We start from the raw sequence: 21,583 nt of genomic DNA, 5'->3' as shown, positions 1-21,583 counted from the left end.
TCATTTTATCAAGTAAATAGACACAGAGCTCAATCCAGTGAGCCTCTAATGAGCCCACCAGAGGATGTTCCTTTCTTACATTCACCTGTTGGACTAGACTAGAGACGAACAGAGAAAGCAAAATGATGAAATTGTACATACCATTTGGGGGAATATTATGCATTTTGAAAACCTTGCACACTCTCCCTCCTGGTATCAACTGCAGAGGTGTGTGGGTGTGTTGTTGCAGAAGGAGTTGAGGCAAGAGAAGGCTTTGGACTCATGGCTGGCTGGGTGTGAGGAAATCAACTTTGTATGGTAGATTGATAACTCGAATGACTGCTTAGGCTTTTCAATAACAAGGAGCCTGAAGTTTACTCTGTACCGAAACATTTCCTTAATCTCCATTCCTTTTTACATAAGTTGAGCAAACAGTAGCAAACAAACCTTTTCTGCAACTGGGAATCATCACAAAGGCCTCATTCTCTTCTCCTCTACACAAGGAAATGCAGAAAAATAGCTCTGCTTATAGTTTAGCTATCAGGGGAAATGATCTTAGACAATCTTCTTCCTATATGCTTGTTTATGATAAGGAGGTGTCTGGTTTGGTGTTCATGTGCACACACGTGTAATGCTGTTCAATCATGTCATCCCATCCCGCTGCAAGACGTGATATGATTCAGAAACATGTCTATCACCTCACCTGTTTGTGACAACTAGGCCTCAGCCGGGGCGTAGGAAGGGGGTTCTGAGGGTGCGGTCCACCCTGGGTACCATCTCTGAGGGGGGTGATAAAAAGGCACACCACGGGGGACTTGCCCCACCACCCCCAGGCACGGTGACGTGAGCCACCACTGTGTGGAGTCTCGCACCACCACAACCGCACACGGGGGATTGTGGCAACGCCACTGCAGACCGCATGGAGGATTGCCCCGCATGGCAGATCCCCCCCCCCCCGGGTGCATGGTATGGCTCCCGCTCCGGGCACCCATGCAACCAGCTCCACCACCGGCCTCAGCCATTACTGACTTTCACTGTGATGTACCTATAGCTGCCTTTTTTAAATGCCATGGGGCCATATGTTCAGTTCAGAATTTGGGTTGAAATGTCTGGATATTATGAAACACTTCACTCCAGCAAGACTGGTGCTTCCATGAAGTGAGGGGACGCAACTTGCCTCGGGTGGCCGATCTGACCACCTCCCCTTCCACTCCCCCATCATCGCACCACTGCCAACCCTGCCATGGCTTCACCACCTCCCCTGCCAGTATAGTGCCCTTGCCGCTCATGGTCGCCCTCACCACTGCCTTGTGGTGGCAGCGCAGGTGCAGCCGTGAGTGAGGGTACAGTTGCAGCAGCGGCGAGGCGGGTGCAATGGTGGGGGCAGGGAGTGGGTCCAGATCTGTAGAGAGGGGGCAGATGCATTTTGCCTAAAGTGGCCAAACATCCCACACCACTCCCATACCCCAGTGTCTCATATACAGACCTTCACATCAATTTCTCATGTTAGAAGTTTACTGCCATTTAGGGATGTTGTGACAGGGCAAGGCTCTAATCACTCACCATCTTGATTTGCACTGAAGCAATTGCTTTCATTTCGATAGGCAGATAAGCAGCCATTCATTTCACTTGATTGTGGGTAATGAGTAGGGACCCCGAAAAACCATTGGCGCCATGTAGCTCAATCACTGAAAACCAGAGCTATTTCTCACTCTTAAGGTAAGCCCAAATTGTACCCATACAAATAAATGGTCCCATGTAATTTTTATGCAAATTTGTGCCCATATCTTTTAACAACACCCCTGTTACCATGACCAAGGCTCATATCTGAAACTCCCTTCCTACATAGTTCTTGCTGTATGTGTGTGAACACACCAGGGGATGCGACTAGGTGGCACATGGGACCTCAGGGACATGGCTACTTGATATAAGCTTTCTCTCTGCATATCCATGCACCTGTATAATAACGTGTGAGGCTACAGAAAGGGGTGGGGATGGCTTCTTTGCTCGGACAACCTTCAAAGCACAACAGTACGTGTCATGCCTGCTGTGTTTGTCACCAAGGGCAGATCCACACCATATACCCCAAGCACATTTAAAGCACATGGCTTCCCCCAAAGAATCATAGGAACTAGGGTGCTGGGGATTTGTAGCCCTGTGAGGGAGAAACTACAGTTCCCATCATTCTTGTGGGCAGTCGTGTGCTTCCAATGTGTATTGGGTGCATTTTCAATGCATATACTCTAAGGCGTTCAGATACCTGGCATATAAAGTTTCCAAGGCACTGTTAACAATGATGCTGTTGTTGGAACTCCTTTGCCAGGTGTTTGAATAACACAAAGGCTGCTCCTACACCTCAAGTCCACAAATGGAGGCTATTTCCAGTGGCATTCATGTGATGTGCATAATCTCCCTGTACCTTCTGGACTTTCTTTTAAGATTGTAAGACTAAGGCAGGATTTTCTATATTTTGCATTGTACAGCACCCAGAGTTCCTTTAGTTGTTTAAGAAATAACAATGAACATGGAAATGTCTATCATCATCGTCCCTGAGTTTATTATGCTCAATGCATTCAATGTTATTTTATAAAACTTTCTTATCTATGCCTTTCCTTTATGTGTCCTGTGATATATGCCCTCTCTGTAAGCAACCATTCCTGGTAGCTCTAAAGACATTTAATTCATGGTTCTGTTTCATACCTGCTGGAAGATTTCCAGTTTCATTTCTCACAAGCAGCTCTTCTGTTTTGGAGAGCCAAAGTCTTAATCGGCCTGAAGTCATTTTAGACTAGTATGCAACTGAACCCTTCCTTTGCACATACATCTTACAGGATCTGTTGGAAGGCAAAGTCACTGATGTTGTTCACTTTAAAAATAAAATAAAATCCCAGCTAGCTGCGTACTTCTGGATTTTAGCCTTGAGATCATTACAATTACATTTTCTTTCATTTCAGTCACAGCAGAGGATATTAAAGCAGATGGACCCTCTCCACAATCTGGGTCTTTAGACATTTCCACTTGCCCGAGATCAAATGGCTACAGCACATTTAGGGTTACAGTCTCCTTTTCCTCCTCCTTCTCTGCAGCGGTAGGGTTCTCTCCCCCCCCCCCCCGTCTTTGGCGTTGTCATGGCAACCCTATATCTGGCTGCCAGCTCTGTCGTAAGTTATTGAACTGAGACTGGCTTTTGGTTTAGCAGATAATTAGGTTCTGTCTCACAGGTTCATTTTCCTGTGGCTGGGACATGAATATGACCTACAGCTGGCCTCAATTTCAGTGTCACAGACAAAACTTTTAACCCTTCCATGGCTCAGCACCGCTCTAAGCCTGCTGGCAGCTGGTGGTGGCCGTAACCAGCCCGCTTTCTCCACAGACTCTGGCGCAGCACATTTTAGTTAATCATACAGGAGCATTTCCCAGTTCATTTGTTAGACTAATCCCAATCTTGCAGGGAGACAAATCAAGGCAGTATTCCCAGGGCAGAGTACATAAAGAGAGGGTGTTTTGGCACCAGACAGTAGCTCCATGATTGCAGACCTGTCAATAAGGTAAAAATGAGAAGAGCAAAACAGACATCTGTCCTTGAATCAAGATTATGATGGAACTCTGCCAATAGACAGCAGCTGAGTAACCAGCCATAGTTGACAATATTAATTTTATTTTTCTTCCTTGTCTGCTTTCCCTCAGGAACTGAGGGCAACTCTCATCATCAACCCTATTTTCTTCAGCCATGTTTGCAAACTGATCTTCCTTCACTTGCTATCATGAGAATAGATGTTGTTCAATTTTAGTAACCTCTGGCAAGGGTTAGCTAGTTCCCCCCTCCTGCGAGAGGGAGAGCTCAAGAGAGTGCCATGATTGAAAGAAATATCTGTGAAAGTGGAGTGGAGCTCATCTGGCCTTCAGCCCTAAAACAAACAAACTGAAAGTAGCAACAACAAGGACACATCCAAGATAGCAGCTTTTAGTGAAGTGAGAGTGAAGGAAAATGAACCCTGAGGATGATTTTGTGCGTGATATTTCATAGTCACACTCACTTGAGCTAAGCCACCCCAATGAGTCATCTGGACTAGCAGTGACTAACCCAGGGTTCAGCAAAGTCCCTCATGTGGCTTGTAGGTGTCACTACTCCTGACACACAAGCCATTCCTTCATCTGGAAGAACCTCGAAAGGGTTTCAAATGAGAAAGATTTAGCTAGTACTAAAGGGCTTTGGCACATGTTTAACTGAGAAGCTGGAAAGATAATTGTGGGATTTCTTGTCCCAGTTCTCCATTTGCAAATCTTTCTGCCACTTTTTTGGTTGTGTTTTTTCAAGCCTCCAGAAGAAAAGCAAATGTTGGTACATATAGTTGTATAAATCAAAACAACAGTTTTTATTTGTGTAGTTTCGGGTACGGGAGAAATAAAGAATTTCTGCAGCGTTCATTCTTTGGCAATTATAGCAATCTATAGCAACTTATTTTCCTCACACAGCGATATTGCGGATTAAGTTAGCTGAAAGATATGTATCCCAATCTAGTGAAGGCCATCTATCCTTTGAAACATTCTTATCTCTAAGGATCACCCCTCAGCACCCAGCATCATGCTCACAAAAGAACACTGCAAAGGGAGAAAAACATTCAGATATCCTGGGCAGCTGACAGCGGATCATTGCAGAGTTCAAACAATATATAAGTGTCTATGCTCTCTCTCTCTCTCTCTCTCTCTCTCTCTCTCTCTCTCTCTCTCTCACGCACACTTCAAATAGAAGTGCATTTTAGACCCTTTCTTGTGCTTTATTTCTAATTCTATTTTCCCAATAAAACCATTAGCTTTATCTGCTTTAGTGCAGTGATTTGTATGATTTTTTATTAGCAGTCGTCGCTCACTGTTTGGATCCAGTGAATTGTCCAGAAATATCGGTGCTCCACAGGCTTCATGAGATCTATAAATAAATACTATTGCCTTCTCTGCCCCCCCCCTAAAATGGCACCCTGGCAGCGCTGCTGACTCTTGCATTCAACGGAAGTGTGTACACAGTTTAGTGGTAAGTGCAAGTACCCAAGTGCAGAGCAGGAACTAAGACTGTTGGCACCAGGAGCCAATGGCATCAAACAATAGTGCCACTGTATTCTGCTCTGGTCAGACCTCACCTGGAGTACTGTGTCCAGTTCTGGGCACCACAGTTCAAGAAGGACACTGACAAACTGGAACGTGTCCAGAGGAGGGCAACCAAAATGGTCAAAGGCCTGGAAACGATGCCTTATGAGGAACGGCTAAGGGAGCTGGGCATGTTTAGCCTGGAGAAGAGGAGGTTAAGGGGTGATATGATAGCCATGTTCAAATATATAAAAGGATGTCACATAGAGGAGGGAGAAAGGTTGTTTTTCTGCTGCTCCAGAGAAGCGGACACGGAGCAATGGATCCAAACTACAAGAAAGAAGATTCCACCTAAACATTAGGAAGAACTTCCTGACAGTAAGAGCTGTTCGACAGTGGAATTTGCTGCCAAGGAGTGTGGTGGAGTCTCCTTCTTTGGAGGTCTTTAAGCAGAGGCTTGGCAACCATATGTCAGGAGTGCTCTGGTGGTGTTTCCTGCTTGGCAGGGGGTTGGACTCGATGGCCCTTGTGGTCTCTTCCAATTCTATGATTCTATGATTCTACGCCCCGTAAGTCAACTCCATATTTGACTATGCAAAAATCTAACAGCAACTGGAACAAAATGATAAAGTACATGCACAAATAATTGTGTATTATTATCGTTAGTAATATTAATGTCCTTGAATCAGGAGCCCCCAATCAATCCCTGACACATCAAAGACTTGTTCTTAGCATTAGGACATTTCTCCTAATGTTTAGCAGAAATATGTTTCTCTACAATTTATACCAATTTTCTCAGCTCTGGAGCAACAATGACCGCTCCCCACTTAAAACAGGGGGGCGCATTTTGCGTGGACGCGTGCAGCCCTGGATCTGGAGTGGCCCCATCAGCATAGGCTTTGCCTTCCCTCAGGTGGGATACCTGGAAGTCCCCGCCTACCCCAGTGAGTTGTCCAATCCCACCTGAGGGAAGCGTTGCCAGGGAAACCAGGCCAGGTAAGGGGAGGGATTACCTGCCCACACAATAGAGGGTGGATCTTAACTGGTTATCCTCACTTGGCTCCAGAGCGTCTCCCACCCTACCCACCCTCAGTTAATGTCTTCTTTTGCAGGTTAACTTTTCTTCATAGGTTTTGCAGGTTAACCTGTCTCCACAGGTATGCGGGCGCTGCTACGATAAGGTCGCTGTTAAAGGGCCGGAAAGGAATTTCCCTGCATTGGCAGGTTTCGCCATTCCTGTAGCAAAACGTCACAACTTTGGTGGTATCAGGCCTTGGGCGGAATCCTTTAGTCCATCTTCCTCTTTGCGGCGGCGATACCAGGGTTCCCCGTTAAAGGGGTTTTTGTAGGGAGGCTTTGGCCGTACGCCGAAAGGTCGTCATTGCTCTCCCCTGCGGCGGCGTAACGGGGGCGGCTATCTCTGCTTGAACATATGTTCTCCAGAGCCGGCCCATTCCCCCCCCCCCCCCGCACACACTGGATAACCCTGATGCTCCCTAGGTCCCCGGCTGGGGACTAGGGAGGGAGAACGCCCAATGCCTGAGCCAAGGTCTACCCACATTTGAAATTTAATAAAGTTGTGGCCAATTTAATCCCATAGCACGTTGTCTAGAGTCGTTATTCCACATGACGGGGGGGACCACTCGGGATCTGGGGACTCCGCCTGTCCACGCAAATGGCAAGTCTGCTCCATTCTCTGTGTGACAGCCCATCAGCTATCATAGTAACTTGAGGCTCTCATGTCCCAGTACAGGACGTGTTGTAAGGCATCTCTTTTTAAAAAGAAAGAGTAGTTTTTATTGAGTTTCAAGCAAGATTACAGTTTTAAGTGTGAGATGATGCTGTTACATTCATAGAAAAACAAAGCGAGAACAATGCAACCCCACCCATCCCTGCCCCCCAGTAGAACAGAGTGTTGTAAGGCATCTTAACAAAGAATTGGAAAGTTCACTACAGAAAAATCAGTACTATATTTTCTATTCCCAATATTGTAAACTGCAATAATCTTAATGCACAATTCAGAATACAATAATCTCCAGTAAATTTGGCTAAGAAGAATTTACTCTTTTTTATTACAATTTTAAAAATATATTAAAAGCTAATTATATATTAACGGATATTTACAGGTTTACTTTTCCAGCACCAGTGCTGTTCATTCATTTTCAATTAAGAATTAGGCATAATCTCTTTTGTTTGCGAGTTGCTTCATTTGTGGCTAACATGTTGTGGTGTAGTAATGAGATACTCAAGATTCCATTTTGCCAATGGAATATTTTATTCCCAAACAAAACCAATGTTGTTGGAAATGAAGTAGATGAATAAGAAGATAGAACAAATAAATTCAAAGGGAAAACAATAATCTGCTTGAAGAATACTATTTGTCCAGGTCCCTCAGAGGCATTGAAATAACTTTTATTTTGCTTCTCAGCAACTTAAAAACACAAAAGTTTTGACTGGAGTTTGCTGACACATTCAAGCACCAGTAACAGGGTGATGGTGGTGGAGTGCAGATGACCCGTGTGTGTGTGTGTGTGTGTGTGTGTGTGTGTGTAATGTGGAAGGCTACAGAAATCTAACAGAAAATTGAATGTGTCTTCCATTTTGAAAAAGAAAAAGGTTGATTATAAAAGCCAGCAGTGATGGTGGTAGCCATGCTGTTGTACCTCCTGAGGAAAAAATAAGGAAGGAAGGGTGGGAGTCGGAATACTAAGACTTTTGACATAGCGCTAGATATAGTATGAAACTGTGACATCCCAAAGAGGCTTCCGCTCTGAGGCCGTCAATTAGTTAGCTTAACCACTTGGTAAAGCACTCAGGAGAAATCAGCTCTGAGCTAAACCATATTTTCCCACAGGGAAGTGTTTTAGGACTAAAGCACTTTCAACAAGGCCAGATACTCTTTATTTCAGGTTGAGGGGGACCTATGGAGAATTCCTTCTCCAACCAGTGCTCATGTATCATCTGAGGAGAATAATAATAATAATAATAATAATAATAATAATAATAATAATTTATTATTTGTACCCCGCCCACTCTGGGCGGCTTTCAACAAAGAAGTGAGAAGTGTGACTTTCATAGGGAGCCTAGAAGAGCTATGTAATTGCCTTATGTGAGGGAGCTGTTTGAGGGGGACAAGTCCGAGCTACGTCAAGGGAACATGAATTAGTCACAACAATAGTTATTAAAAAGGGAAGGTATTTTTGGTGTCCTGTACCTGATTTTTAAAATAATACAATATAAAGCCCTTAACAACTTGAGACCACTTTACCTACAAGGTTGTCTTACTCCACATGTGCCCACTCCACCACTTTGAATGGTGGAATTGGCACTACTATAGGTGCCACATAATCCTGGTTTCTCATTTGTAAGAACTCAATTGTTTAGGGTGGCTGTGCCTACTTTCTGCTTATTGGGTTCAAGCAGACACTTTCATTGCACTCTTTTCAGTGCCTGCTAAAAACATTCTTGTTTAGACAAGCCTATCCAGATGCTGAAAAAGCTGAGGTAATTTTAATCTGTTTTAGTATTTTAACATTTGTATGTTTTAAAATATATTTGTTTTCTTGATTTCACTGTTTTGTCTTTTGTAAATTTCTGTGAAGGGTTTTTTGTGCTCAAGTAGTATATAAATTTTATGAAATTAGCGATTATCAGCCAATTTTGCCAATTTCTGCCTGGAATACTGCTGCCGACTGCAATATTCCAGATATGTCTGGGAAATCCTGGGTGTATGGCAACCCTAATTAAATGATGCTGAAATCAAGTAGCAACTATCTGAAAGAGTGCCTCTCTCCATATAGTCCTTCATGTGAATTGCCCTCTTGCTTGTGCCATAATTAATGAAAGTCTGCTTGGTTGGAACACAGAAGATGGCCTTTTGGGCAGGGGCACCAAGACTCTGCATTACCCTCCCATTTGAGATTAGGCAGGCTCCCAAATTAAGTGGGTTCTGGAAGCAAGTTAAAATGGTTTTTGTTTCATTTTGCCTTTAAGCATCAGCAGGGAATGTACTGGACTCAGACTCAGAATGTATATATTAAATACAGTAGGTAATGACAAATCTTTTCAAGTGAGTTTTACTAATGGATATACAGTCATACCTCATGTTACAAACAACTGAAGTGAATGGGAACCATGCTTTTCATGGTTTCGGATTGTACCCAATCTGTCTCTTGCATATAATCCAGTATTAGCTTCCCGCTGCCCCGTTCATAGCTTTGCTATGGCTACATTTCTATTAATATTTCTACAATCAGCATAGATATATTTTAGTGAACATTCAGCTTTTGGAGCAAAGTGATAATTTTCCAGGAATTATTTTGTTGTTGTTTTAAAATAAGCAAATTTAGACTGCTGTGGAGGTTCCCCACCCCCTGTCTCCCTGGATTCATGCAAAATATCACCAGTGATTAATGCAAATCTGTTGCTGAGATCTGCAGTAATTGGAATCCACATCCACATTGTACCTTGCAGTCATGCTGCAAAAGGCCAATAAATTCCCACTGAGTGTGTTACTTGTTAAATTTAGTGCATTACATTGAGGGTAATGAATAAAAGCAGTGGGCCGTTACTGTCTGGTTGGCAAAGGAGGAGCAGGAGCAGCCAGACTCCCCTGAGGCCCCAAGCAGGCTTAAAACTGTGACAGACCGAATCAAGGGACTCCCTAAGCACCACAGTTCAGCTTGTCTCCCTTAATTTCCTCTTTTACTGAGACTTCAGAGGAAATGGAGGGAGGTGAGGTAATGTTCTGCATTAAAAACACCACAGATGCATAGCAATATCCCCTGCTATATGATCTCTTAAAGCCCAGTTTGTTTAAAAGGGAAGCATGCATATTAGGATATTAGTCATTAAATTTATGACAAATTTGGGGGAAATGTATATAGCTTATAGTTCCATATAAATATAAACACACACAAACATACCTTCTATTACCTTCTAAATATCGACATCTCTCTCTCTTTCGCTGCTCTGGTTCCTGGAGTCGGGTTTTATCTGCTTTCTCTGATACAGTGGACACTCAGGTTACGAACGTGATCTGTGTGGGATGCACATTCGCAACCCACAGCGTTCGCAACCCCTCGTCTGCGTGGGTTGTGATTCAGCGCTTCTGCGCATGCGCAAAACACGATTTAGCACTTCTGTGTATGCGCAGCTACCGAAACGTAGAAGTAACTCATTCTGGTACATCCAGGTTTCGGCAGTCTGCAACCCGAGAAAACACAACCTGAAGCAGCTGTAACCCGAGGTATGACTACATATTTTGGATGCTTATTAGCTTGTACCTTATTGTTATCTTTTAATGCTCAAACTTGTAAACCATCTTGACTGCCTTACTAGAAATGTGGGGTCTAAGTAGCATCAGATGGCATGTTGGGGCTGAGTTGCTGCAGGATAGTGTGATGGAGGCAGTACAGTGAGATGTAAGTGGGAATAATTTCCCATTCTGCCCTATTAACATCGCATGCTGCATTATTTCTGTTCTGCTGCAGTTTATCTTCCACCAAAACTATGTTAGGGGCCACAAGAGTCATCTAGTCCAACCCCCTGCAATGCAGGAATCTCAGCTAAAGCATACATGTTGCACTGCAAAGGCCTATCAGAGGATCAGGAAGTCATCCTGGAGGCAGGTGGTTAGGCTTACGATGTCATCAGGAATTTGTGGGCAAAACTTGGAGAATGAGGGGCTCAAGGAAATTTCTAAGTGCTACAAAGTCTACACCCTGACAGAGATCTATTCTGGCAAATGAATTAGGTTTTTGTCATTCTTCATTTGCTGTCTGATGTTGTGAGCCCACTATGGCTAGCTGGCCCTAACACAGCCCTGTAACAGGCAAGTGCTCATATGGCATAGGACTTAAAATAGTACAAACACCATCGAGGCTTCCCATCTACAGGGACTACGCAAGATACAGTTTTAAAAGTGTACACAACTACTGTATTGGCCCGAATATAAGCCACACTCCCCCCCCCCCAATTCCAACCGTGAAAAGTTAAAGTGTGGCTTATATTCACAACCTAAATGTGCATCAGGTTGCAGCTACGACAAGGCACTTTTCAAAAGTACTCTTGTTAACGCTCCTGCTGTAGCCTGGGAACATTTTGAAGCCCTTCACTGAAGTCTGCTTTGCCCTGACAGCTTCCCTGGACTTGGCCGCGTTCTTTTCCAGCATTCTGCCCTACTTGGTCCGCAACAATGACTGTGAGGTGGGAGTGGGCATCACAGTGGGTGAGAAAATGTGGTTAGAGGCTGAAAGATGGGTAGCAGGTGGCGCTCCAGGGAAGCGCAAGAGCTTTGCCCCCCAAGATCCTTGACTATGGTTGGCGGTGGCTTTTGCTCTGGGCCAGTGTGAATGCTCCTGGTTTTCTAGGCCTATGCTGGGGGGCGTGGGAAGGGAAAGAGGGCAGGAGAAACCCCTAGCTTTCTGTGCAGGGTGCCTTGCATACAAAGGAAACCTGCAATCCTAAATACCTAAACAACTTTTCTTTTTCTCTCCAATTTTAACGGAGTGGCTTATATTCAGGTATTGCCTTTTCTTCTTCTCTTCCCTTGAATTTTAAATGTGCGGCTTATATTCAGGTACGGCTTATATTTGGGGCAATATGGTAATCACCTTCCTTCTCCTACAGTATTTTTTTTCCCAAAACTTAGATCCCTTATGCTGGTTTTAGTAGCCATTTCTAAAAGACAGTAACGCTTCTCACCAGTATTGCCTTTGAAGCAGCTTGGCTCTTTCAGCAAATTCCCAGTGTGGTGACAGGATCCAAACTCTCTTCATAGTTAAAGATGAAGTGTGACTAAAATGAGATCATAATCTGCATCTGCATCAACCAGTGAAGGAAGCATGTCTTCATTTCAGACTATTTTAGAAAGAGACAAAAGGCTTAAGGGAAAGAAAAGTCCACTGCACACATTTCTGATCCATGAACATGTGACTTCATGAACATGTTTGCCATGAGTTCTTGAGGGTCACAGAGACATAAACTGGTGAAGTGCAGAGGCATTTAAAGGCATATAGTATATTCCTTTTCAGCTGCACAGTTCAAATAAGGATGATTATTAGATATTCCTAGCTAGAAACTTGTACATATCATTTCTTCAAATAAGTTCATGCCACATTTTCCCTTTAGAGGTAAAAAGTCAGTGTGTGATGTAGCTGTTAGTATGTCACACTAGGACAGGGAAGAGATTAAATCAAAAATTATCCATGAAGTTAAATGGGTCATCTTGGGCCAGTCTCTGTCTCTCAGGCTACCTACCTCACATGGTTGTTACGATAATAGAAGTGGGGTGGAATTATGGGTTCTGTTTTGATCTCCTTGGAGGGAGGGCAGAATATAAATGTAATTAAATTACATAAGTTGATATGTGTCATATGTTGCCATTTTGTGTGGCGTGGGAATTTTTTCATGAGCTCTTCCCATGTTTATAGTGTTCTTTGGTTAAACGATGGAAGGTTGAATACCACACATCTATGTCTGAGGGAGAGGATCCATAACTGTCCTTGGTGTTGTAGCTTAACCTTCCCACTACTTTATATGGGAATGGCATGCTGCAGAAATGTGGCAGATGGCTTGGATTCTACTGAAGGCTCTTTCCTTACACAATGAGATGGATGAAAAGGCCACCCAAAATGGTTGTCAGCCCCTCAGAACTAGGTAAACTAAATTGATTGATAGCAGAGACTAGTCCCAAGTCTCCCTGGTTTGGGTTTAAATCATAAATCACTTTTACTAATTTAATGACTAATCAATTGCAAACCCCTCATCTCCCCATCTGCATTATTTTGATGGTGTCTCATCTTATGTTATGGAAGTCCATGATATTATGAACAAAATCATACAGGCCAACACAGTCAATCAGATAAAGTGGCAGTGTGGGGGATAAGGAGTACAAATACTGATGGTAATAGAAGGAAAGCAATGAGAATAAGCTGCCAGGGGTACAAACAGCATTGAAACAACATATTAGCTTACAACTGTTGAAAAATGGGTGAAAATGTGCCTTTAAACACTCATGAAAACAAATACAAAATTAGCTAACTAGTTTTTGCTCAATGCAAAATATAGCAAAGAGGAGTATGAGTGTTCCCCATTTTCTGACTAAAAGCTCCTCTTTTGCATGAGTCCCATAGGGTTTTACTACACTTTTGTCATTGTGAGGTGCAGTGAGAGCTCCCTCTCCTGTTGTAATCTGCTTTGACACCTTCTGAGGGCTCCATTTGTGTGAGGCAATTATGACTTTGTGTTTTCCTTTATGGAGCATAAAAGCACCTATTGATGGACATCTTTGCACACAACACCATTCCTGGCCATGGTGAAACTCCTCAGTACAGGAGATACAGATAATTTTAAATTAACGAAAGGGAACAAACTCCCATCCAGTCAGATCCCAGTTTCTGAAGCAGAGGGCTGATAATTCAAAATTAAATTTGGAATGTATGTTTTAAAAAGTAAATGTTTACAACTTTAAGTAGATTCTGGGAACATTTGAAGCAAAGTGAGCTTCATCTACGAATGAATTTGCAACCAAAAAGAACAGATAGGTTCAGCCTTTGCCACTGGCTCGGGCTGATGAGAGTTGCGGTATAAAATATCTAGAGAACACCAAAGCCCTATGTAAACACAGCTGTGAGAGAACTGAGTGACCATTGTCTTGAGACTTTATGATGGCTATGCAATTCTGAAGATTTCTTTTTTTAAAAGTTGGATAGGCTTTGGAAGTTATGAATGGAAATATGGATTGTATTAAATCACTAATACTCTGATAATCTTTAATTTAATAATGGTAATAATTTTGATTTGAAGTTGAAGCAGCAGCTATAACCATGAAATATTCATAGAGAATTAAGGTTCCACAATGACCTTCTTATCTTTGAACTTAGTAGATAATTTGAATGTAACAAATGGTCAAGTCAAGCATCTGACCAGTGGGTCTTTACATACAAGGGATAAATTCCATTGTACACCTGGCCTTTTTATAACTCTTGTTGTAAGTGCAATCTTTGTGGTCTTTTCCCGCCATACTCAATAACATCCTTATTGGTTCATGTCACTGACCCATCTACCACAATATATTGTTCTCAGCAGTATAAGAGCATAGGGTTACTTGAAGACTACAGTCTCATTCATCACTTCTATCTCTCTCTTCACACTAGAAGAAGTGTACTGCAATATGGATGAGGGAAAGATGGTTATGAAGGATAAGTAAGAAACCAGAAAACAATATACTGGTAATGTAAGTTTGATAGGTCTTTTTTAAAAACCCAATTTGATTCTTAGGTACTACCTATGATGTTAAAAATGCATCCTTGTATTTACATCAGTTGGGGAGCTGATATTTAATTGGATCAGAGGAGGCATGGTGGGATAACCCTTTAATCTTCTGCTAAAGTCCTAAGGAAAATCTCTGCTCCAAAGATGCCAGGATTTGCCTTGGGAAGAAATTTCCCATAGAGTTCTGTGTTAAATAATTCCTGTGTTAAATAATTGGCAACTGATCTCAGGTAATGAAACCTAGAAACCCACCCATCCACCCAAGTCTTATGGAACATTACTCTAGTCTGCCTTTGTTACTCCTAAATGTTATTTCCAAGGGCTATGCTGAACTTGGATCCACTGATCTCATCCCCAGCAGCAAAACTGTTCAGCCATTTTATTTCAGTTATTTTATCAGTCTTAGACCACAGTTAGCTCAATGACTTTTACTTGGAAATGGGATTTATTTTTACGTTATCTTCTCCCAATTGCTCCCTTTCATTGTGCTGTGAAGCAATGAAACTCACAACAAAACAAAAAGGCATCAGGGCGGGTGGAACATAGGCACAGTACAGGTGTCTAATGAGGCTTGAGAACAAGTTTTCCACTTCAGGTCCACCTGGGAAATACCTTTCCCTTCCTCTGTATTTCTGATTTCACCCACCTTGTACAGTACTGACTGACAGTAATGGCTGATTACAAAGAAAAGAAACTGACAATTGTAATGCTTCAACTCCCTAGCAAGGCTACTTCTTGCATTAAGCCACATTGATATTTAAAACCCAATTCTCCAGAAAACAGCAGCTCTCTTCATCTCCACATATAGAGTGACACATGTGGACCATGATTCTACTAGCATGCCAGACATCATGCAACTTTTACCAACATTGGTGTGTTAAATGCAGGCATCTGATGAGTCCACATGCATGCATAGAGTTGTAGAGTTCAAGAGGAACTGCTAGGTGTGTACAGCTGCTTCTTCCTTCAGATATCAATGCTTAACCCATGGATGTTGTGGGGGAGGAACCAGAGATGAAGTCCTGCATTTAGACTCACAAATTGAAGGAAATTTGTGAATAAGACACCCATTGCTCTGTGAAACAAGTAAAGCCCAAAGATCACATTGGAATTAAAACTTGACAATTGACACGGCATGGTAGTGGTGGTAAATTGAATGGTAATATTTCCCACCAGTTGACTTGCTCCCCAAAGGGTGAATGCATTGCACCAATATCTGTCTCATTTCCTACACTGCTACACTAATAGATTTTGGACAAGAGAACCAACCAACCTATTAAATGCCGGAAAATAAAATCTGTAGATAAGGAAGTAGAGGATGTGAAAGTGCACTATAGTTTCTAGTCTTTACAATTAGCACAGTGTTTACCTAAACACCTGATTAACACCTGATAGAAATAGATTTATTTGGTGATGGTTTCTTATACTGGATGAAGATTGATTCATGTGGTAAGTGGTGAAAGGTTTTAGTGTGGTGTTTTGGCAAACAATAAACCTGGATAAAGAGTTGTCACCTACACTGCAGCAAAATTCAAAATATTTCACCCACATTATCTCAATGATCCTTACCACAACCATGTAAGTTTAGTCAGTATTATTATCCTCAGGTTTCATTTTGCAGACTAAGGAAGCAAGACACAGTGAGGCTGGTGGAATGGTGATTTTTGTCAAACACAAACCAATGAATTAATGGGTGTGAGGTTTGAATTAAGGCTGTCCCAGTTTACACATTACTATTTCATGTCAGTATGTCAGATATGAAATGGGTCCTTCAAAATGGTAAATTTCTTTACGAATAAATTGAACCAGAAATGGCAACTTGCAGCTCAGTTTAAAAGGGGGCCTTTCAGTCTTCAGTGCATTTGCAGTTGCAAAACATGTGGAATCTATTTCAAAATGGTTTTCCTCCTCTCCAAAATAAACTCATTAGTAATATAAGGTCAGCTAGGATGTTGCTAGTGTACCATCCACCCTGCTGTGCTACAAGCGTCCTAACCGAGCTGGCAGAGGTAATCTTGCATGTGGTGTTGGAGAACCCTTTCACAGCAGTGTTGAAGAACTTGAGCATCCATGTTGAGGATGCCTCAGAGAGGCCAGTTTCAGACTTAATGGACTCCATGACAACTACTGAGCTGTCTCAGTACACAGTCACACACATGTGGGCAGGCATATCCTCTACTTGGTCATTGCCACAGAGCAGATTGGTAATACTCTGTTGATTGAGGGACTCGTTGTGAATGTATGGACCATTCCCTGATGTTGTATGGGCTGAATGCAGCAGCTACACTCTCCAAGGATTGAAACAGTCTACCCCTGGAGACTTATAGAATATGATAGGTTCATGAATGCTCTGAGGGATGACTCTGAAACTTCAGTTGCTCCAAAAGGCAGCAATCCGATTACTGAATGTTGGAAGATTGAGGCATGATTAAAGAAAGTACTTCACACAGTGCATAGTCAAACTCTGGAACTCTCCCCCAGGAGGCAGGGATGGTGGGCATATATTGAAAATGCCTGTATTGATGCCTGGTACACTATGGAATAACAGCAGTATAATGTTAATAAAAGTTGGAAAGCAAAGACAGTCCTCTCATACACCATGCATTGTTAAAAGAAATTTAATAATCACAGTTCCAAGACTTCTTCTCTTCAGATTTCCTTATGAGGTAAGGAATTATTTGAGGGGCAGGGAGAGAAACTATTTATACTTCTTATCAATCTTCATTATGAATTGATGGAGGAATAGGACAGCCAAAGAAAAGCTTCTGTACAAGATGCTATAGCACAGTGGTGGCCAAACGTGGCCCTCCAGCTGTTTTGGGACTACAGTTCCCATCATCCCTGACCACTGGTCCTGTTAGCTAGGGATGATGGGAGTTGTAGTCCCAAAATAGCTGGAGGGCCAAGTTTGGTCACCACTGTGCTATAGCATTAGATATCCAGGCTCAACACAATGTCTTCTCCCATAATGTTTGATGGTTTCTTAAAAGAGATTCAACTTAACAGATACAGCTTGCTAGGTATGAGCAAATCTCTCAGTTTCAGTTTCTCTCTATTTCTCCCCCCCCCCCCCCGCTCTAGCAGTTCTCCACATTGCCACATAAGTTTGCAATTTTTAAAAAATGAAAAAAAATTATTAGCATTTTAGTGCAAATTTCTCCTACCCGTGTTTGTATACAATTTGGCCTAATATAATACATTTGTGTATGTTCATTTCACTAATATATTTTAAGGCACATTTTACCACAGCACATGCATATTTGTACATGTTACTTGGCTGGAGAACTTCATTGCAAAATTCAGAAAACTGCATTTTGAAGGATGACTGTGTTTCATGTATTGTTTTGAAAGTACAAATTAGCTAAGTTTCCCTTTAAATATGGACAGAAATGAATTTTCTCCTCATCCCTAGGTGCAACTCACATTGTACTCTTCTCTCTAACATTAAATTTGAAATGGAAGAAAGAGGGAGAAAATGAACCATGCAAACATTAAATAATATACATTTCCAGAAACAACTGTCTCGATACCTCAACATTTCTCCAGAGTGCTTCTCCTGCCCTGCATTTGTTTCCACAGATCCTCTTTTCTTCTTCTGTAGGTGAGAATGCAAATATGGCCCACAGGGAAAAGATTAAACATCCCACATGCAATTTGCAGCATCCTGAAACTGTATTTTGCTATATATATTAAATAGTTGTGGAATCAGTTACCTGTCCCCAAGTGTCACATCTGAGCCTCCAAGTCACTAAATCTATTGTTCTGCAGTAGGTGTGTGCTGTGTCTTCTTATATGTGCATGGCTATTGCTTTGGAATCCCTAAATTATTTTCTTTGGAAGCAGGATGAAACACTCACATCTGAACTTATCAGTACTTCAGAGCCTCAAATATACTAGACCTTTTTTTGAAGAAAAAAAACACCTTTAATTTTCCTCCTAGACTGGTTGAGACACTTCGAAAATGTATTTCAGATAGCTGAGATCAGTTTTATGCTATCTCAAAGTCAAGTGGAACCAGTCTGATCCCAGTACAAATTTACTGATCTGTGACAAAGGTTTATTTAACAACAGGAAAATAATGCTGCACATTCACTGGTCTTTAAAGCATATTTTAAAAAGTGGGAATTTCAGTACCATCGCTGGGTGAGCAATAGATCCAGCAATTTTCATTTGTTATCCCTGATTTTAACACTATTGGAATTAGGCCACCTTAGTGCATATGTATTAGAGCTGTCCGTGCAGAGCCTCTTTCTGGTGCGGGGGTGGGGGGGAATGATGGAAGATTTAACTTCTAGTATCTCAGTTATTTTTTAAAGTCTTAAGGGAAGATTCATAAAACTTCAAGTTCACACATCTCTGTTAAACCTCTTTGACATGCAGATAATCCGTTCAGCAATCAGCTTTCAAACCAATGACTATTTACATTTATTTTCATGATCCCATACAGAAAAGCTACCTAGATAAACACACATACAGATATATATTTAAAAGGTGAACCTATTTATTGGGGTCTGGTCTATGCTATGCAGAAGTGACGCTGACACTTCCTTTTCCACCATCTTTCCCAGTAACTCCTTTTCATACTTATCAGTAATAAAAAGCACCCTTTTAAGGATTATCTTAATCACCAAATTGCTGGTGCCTACTTTAAAGAGGGCTCTCTTGGATTATTTTTCTTAATGTTTTTTAAAAGTCTCTTATGACGTCTTTGCCCTCGACTCATGTATTTACACAAAGGCAGAATTTGTCTGCTTGGGAGATCCTCTTGCTCAATTTCAGATTTAGTGCCGATTTCTATGATTAATAAGGGAGCTACAACTTTACGAGTCTCTTTCCCAAACAAATACTCCCACTAAGCAGTTTGGTCTGGCTACGTAAAGTCCAAAGGCAAGACCAAATTTCAACCAGAAGCATATTCTGTGATTTAATTCAAGCTACATTTATCTGGCTTTTACACATAGAAATGATTTCCATTGTTAGTAGGCAACACATTTAAATATCATAGAATGGTGGGAGCTCTGATCACTTGCGATTATACACAATGGAAAGACCTAGAGAGAGACTGGTGAACAGCAGGAATTTGAATTTGTGTAATAGAATGAGCATTGGTCATGTTATAGCAGATGTAGCATGAGGAGCAGATGTATGCCATTTTATGACCAGTTCTGGGGGATAGGCTCATTCTGTAGCTCAGTGGTAGAGAACTTGCTTTGTATGCAGAAGGTTCCAGTTCCCAACCCCAACATCTCAAGGGAACACTGGGAATGTCCTCCTTCTGGTTAAAACCCTGGAAACCCTCGGTCAGTCAGTGAAGACAGCACTGAGCTGGATGGAGCAGTGATCTAGCTTGGCAATAAACAGTTTCCTATGCAACTCTGATTTTAAAATGAATAATCCTTCAATGCTGGATTGGCCACACCAAACACAAGAAACTGGATTCAAGACCTGCTGCAACTAGTAGCCCATGAAAACATTCAACTATATAAAACTACATAAAAAGTCAAAGCTTCTAAGAGAGATTTGGAGTGCTGAATTTTAAGAGCTCTTCAACAAGAAATATCCACAATTAAAATCAGGAGGAAGCACAGTGCATGGATGGAAACTTGCCCAACTTAATCTAGGACTGCAGCAGAGCTTTGACACTCATTTATCCTAACTCTTATCTGAGGATGCAGATCTGAACACTGGTTACCATGCTAAATAACTAAATAATGGAGATGAAAATACTATCTATCATCTGTCTATCTATCTATCTATCTATCTATCTATCTATCTATCTATCTATCTATCTATCATCTATCTATCTATCTATCTATCTATCATCATCATCTATCTATCATCTATCATCTATCTATCATCTATATCTATCATCAATCATCTATCTATCATCTATATCTATCTATCATCTATCTATCTATCTATCATCTATCATCATCTATCTAAGGCATGAGGTCAGGGGGAGAGAGGTAAGCTAGGGACAAGGGATACTGAGAGATTGTATTGTTTTATTGTAATAATTTGAAAATGCTAATAAACCATGGATTTAAAAATGGGGTGGGGATAACTGATTCAAGCTTCTTTGTATTTCATAGTTTAACACCATGGTAAATATAAGAGTACTTCATTCCCTGGTTGAACAAGGGAAATATGTTCTGCAGCATCCAAAAGGTGAGTGACAACTTGTCATAGTCGAGAATTACGCGGGCAATGCTTGAAAACGTCAATACAGGTGCAGTTTTAATACTATGGAATTGTTTGTGTTTCTGTTACAAACACTGATTGCATTCATGGTAAATAGTCATAATCAACAGAAGTAATTTCTCTCATATGGAACAATGTTCAATTCAAAGAAAGAATGCCTGCATTTTTGAAACAGCACCTAGATGACAGTAGACTGGCCACACTCTTAACACATACAAGGATCTCCCCTGTTGTCAGTTTGAGATGGTGGGGGAAGGGAATACAGTATCAAATAGGTATCTGGAATCAACCCCCTGTCCCCCAAGCAAGTGATCAAAGTTGTCAGAACTGACAGTTCTGATTTCTGTGTGGTGGCTCATACACACTGCAAGAAAATGCTGTACCAAAGCGCTGGCTGTGGGATTCCTCCCTACCAATAGCATAGAAGGGAAGGTGATATGCACACACCTCTTTCAGAGCATGGTAGATAATTTTAGGCTCTGGATTTTGTGGTTCTATATGGGGCTCCCTTTAGATGGCGACGTATATCCCATCAGTTATGAAGCATACAGTTTCACCACCATTCCATGCTTTACATAGCTTCTACATTCCTGATCTATTAGAGCAAAACCACACACACATACACAAAGTGGGGTTTCCATATTTTGAAGCGCAAAAAAGAGGACACAGTTGCCGTCTTGTACTTTTAACTATGGATCGCTGTGACAGTTCTCATTTTACATACCCATGAAAAAGAGGACGTGTCCTTGAAAAACAGGACATATGGCAACCCTAAATTCTGATTTAACTATAACAATATTCTGAGCATGTACATCTACCTATTTTAAACTCAAATCACAACAACATCTATACCATATGAATAAAATGGAGCCTGCTTCTGCTACTAAACTCATTTACTTAGGAATAAACCATGCATCCATCACCATTTGCATGCTCAACCAGCCATCCCACTGACTATGTATATATATATTTATTGGAAATAATCAGAAGTAAAAGAAAGCAGAGACCAGCAGCAGCTCTGATGTGCTCCAGTCTGTCCAAGCCA

The 21,583-nt window shown here is 41.6% G+C and overlaps 1 long non-coding RNA gene across 2 annotated transcripts in view; it reads left to right on the top strand.

The window, feature by feature from the left end:
- Positions 1-1,557: 1,557 nt before the first annotated feature.
- The window catches only part of LOC310843943, a 45,112-nt gene continuing 25,086 nt past the window's right edge, over positions 1,558-21,583 (top strand). The window contains exons 1-2 of one of the 2 annotated variants that reach the window (XR_014563808.1): positions 1,558-1,698; positions 20,430-20,505. This is a non-coding gene — a long non-coding RNA (uncharacterized lncRNA). Of the gene's footprint in view, positions 1,699-17,885; positions 17,939-20,429; positions 20,506-21,583 lie in introns of those variants that run through there. The other variant, XR_014563809.1, reaches the window with a different exon arrangement.

The sequence above is a fragment of the Podarcis gaigeae genome (assembly GCF_964106915.1).
Source record: "Podarcis gaigeae genome assembly, chromosome: 4".
NCBI classification, from domain to species: Eukaryota; Metazoa; Chordata; class Lepidosauria; order Squamata; family Lacertidae; genus Podarcis; species Podarcis gaigeae.
This window is presented reverse-complemented; position numbering and strand designations above follow the sequence as displayed.